General features: G+C 38.4%; 1 long non-coding RNA gene across 1 annotated transcript; it reads right to left on the reverse strand.

Annotated features, from left to right (window-relative positions):
- Positions 1-317: 317 nt before the first annotated feature.
- Positions 318-2,462, reverse strand: LOC142204852 (uncharacterized). The gene is made up of 2 exons (XR_012716159.1): positions 2,233-2,462; positions 318-1,854 (listed from the first exon to the last, which is right to left on the reverse strand). It is a non-coding gene; the product is annotated as an uncharacterized LOC142204852 (long non-coding RNA).
- Positions 2,463-2,817: the final 355 nt, after the last annotated feature.

Raw genomic sequence — 2,817 nt, forward strand, 5'->3', positions numbered from 1 at the left:
GGGTATCCTGGATGTCAGGGTACTGCGTTATTGGATCTCATAGATCTGAAGTGTCTGGAAGAGATCTTCTCCTTCTATAAAACATACACATGTGAATGCACATAAGGATGATAGGAGGAGAGTTTGTGTATGGGGAGTTCAATGGAGCTGGTTTTAGTACCACCAGCAAACAGATTATCATTGTGACGTATTTAGCCATAAAGGTTATATCTATGGGCAACCAAAGTCACTTTCATAGTTGAAATTGCATTGGATGCCATCCAGTTCCTCAATGCCTTTTACTAAATAGATGAATGACAGCAATGTGATCATCCACAATGGTGAACCAGACTATCTGACCCTTTACTTTGGCAGTAATGACTGGATAGCAGCATAGTATAAACTATACCATAAATGGTCCTTCAACAGGGTAAACCGTAAAATACTGCTCAGTCCACATTTACAACACCTACAAACAATCACCACTCACAATACTGCATCAATGAGCGCATTAAATAAATATAAATAATACATATCTGCAAAAAAATAATCTAAAAAATCTGTTTTGCATGGCTTAATTCCATCAAGTTTTGTAATCAGCCAGTAAAGATAGAGGTGTTTACTGCTTGCTAGATTTTGTGTTCCCTTTATTTAGACATCACCCCCTCGAGAAGTTGTAGGCCATATCTACCGTCAGATTGGCGTGCTGCCTAGATCCGCAGCTGTGCTTGTCTGAGAATGGTCACAAGTACATGACGCTGAGGTCACAAAGAGCGAACTGCATATCCCTCTCGCAAACTAGCATCTTCCTCTCACATCGAGAAACTCAAGAGGAAAAAAGATAAACAGAACAGGACATAGATATGGCGGGTTTCAACTGGGATTTACTGTGCCAAGAGATGTACATTGCCATATGCATTACAATCAGCCGCTCTATAAAACTGCCTGCTTAGAGGTTAACGTGGATGTCAGTGTCATCTGTGCAGAAATTACTTGGAAAGAAAGATCTTCTGAAGTCGTAATACAAGAGTCAATTCCAACCAGTCAGCAGGAAATGAGCACATTTTTTCTGCTTTGTGTTTGGAATGAATTTGTGCCAATTTTTCCCTATTTCGAGTCCCATCCTATTCGCAGTCTTTAGGCTTCAGCTTATTTCAATACCTTAACAGTTATAGTAAGGAGATTTGTCATCTCCTAGCAGCTGTGTGTTAAACAAGAGTGATGCTGCGGCTTACCGTGACTTAGACAATGTACTTTGCATTTGCCAGTTTTAGTTTCAGGCAGATGAGATAGTTAAGCATTGGGCTATGTCTGTGCTCATCCAGATAATTGATTCCCACATGTTACAATTTACATTTTCATTGCTAAAATGTACCTACTTAATGATCAAATCAAGAACAGATTCAATCTTCTATACAAGTACTTGTACGGAAATTGTAATTAATGGATAATTAATACTGTGCCAAACGGGTATGGAATATATCACTTACAGCATATATATATCACTCATGGTATGAATATATGACCTATTATATGAAATACAATAGTAATTGAAAATGAAGGATTTCCTACATTTATCATTGTCAAAATGCTATCAATGAGGAAATGATTGATAAACTTCATCTATGACACCCATCATTGTATTATACAGTGTATTAAAACATAAAATGTCATTAATGTGATCTCACAAAATACTTGCCAAACTTAGTATAGAATAAATGTACAATAAAGGACCATGTTATATCAGATGAATGTATCTCTGCTAGATCTATGATCAATACAGTAGTTATATAGAGAGATGTGTAATATGAGTAATGCCATGTTCCTTCACTTTTGTTTCCCTGAATTAAAGGGGGTGTCCAGTTTTAGCAAGTACTTGTTAGGGGGTGTTCACACTTACGCCTGTGTCCGTCTGCTGGGTCTTCGTTCTAATCCCTAGAGAAACTGCATAGGGGATGGCTTCTCGTTGGTCAGTTTTTAAACAAATGGGTTTTAAAAGCAAACCACCAGTGTCCGTATGTAATTTTGGCCAGATACAAAGTCCTGCATGTCCGAGTTTGTGTCTGGCCAAGAAAAACTATTTCCCCGCAGAGAGGCTGCATAGAAACATTGGTGGTTTGCTTTTAAAACCCTTTCAAAAGAATGGGTTTTAAAACTGGCCACCAGGAAGCTGTTCCTTATCCAGTTTTCCCAGGGAATAGGACAAAGACCTGGCAGATGGACACAGGGCACACAGGGGCGCAAGTGTGGCACCCCTATATTGTTTGTATAATGAAAAGTTCATTAAAGTTGTTACAGCTGTGCACCTTTGTGTTCATCACATGACCATATACTGCCCATTACATGACGATATACTGTCCATCACATGACTATATACTGTCCATCACTTGAACGATATACTGTCCATCACATGACCATATAATACCCATCACATGACCATGAACTGATTCTTATCCATTGGAAATAAACAATGAGAACAAATAGAGATCTAGAAAATTGGAAAGGCATTGATCCGGACAGTATACTGAAACATGATATAACTTTTCATTATGCAAACAATAACATATATTTGCTGAAACTGGACAACCTCCTTTAGTTAAACACTGGTTACAAAAGACCCACTGTCAGAAGATGTCCCTTAAAAAAAGACTAAACATAAGCATAAGAGAACAGTAAAAAAATAAAATAATCCCATTTTTTTCGTCCTCCTCAAAACTGTCCTGTATCTGACTACAAGACAACTAGCTGGAGCTCCCTTCTGTGTCCTGTCTGCACTAGGACATAAAGATTGGATCCCCCTCCACCCCGGGTAATCCCTATTACTTAAGTGGATCTCCA

The sequence above is a fragment of the Leptodactylus fuscus genome, chromosome 5 (genome assembly GCF_031893055.1).
Source record: "Leptodactylus fuscus isolate aLepFus1 chromosome 5, aLepFus1.hap2, whole genome shotgun sequence".
Taxonomy (NCBI): Eukaryota; Metazoa; Chordata; class Amphibia; order Anura; family Leptodactylidae; genus Leptodactylus; species Leptodactylus fuscus.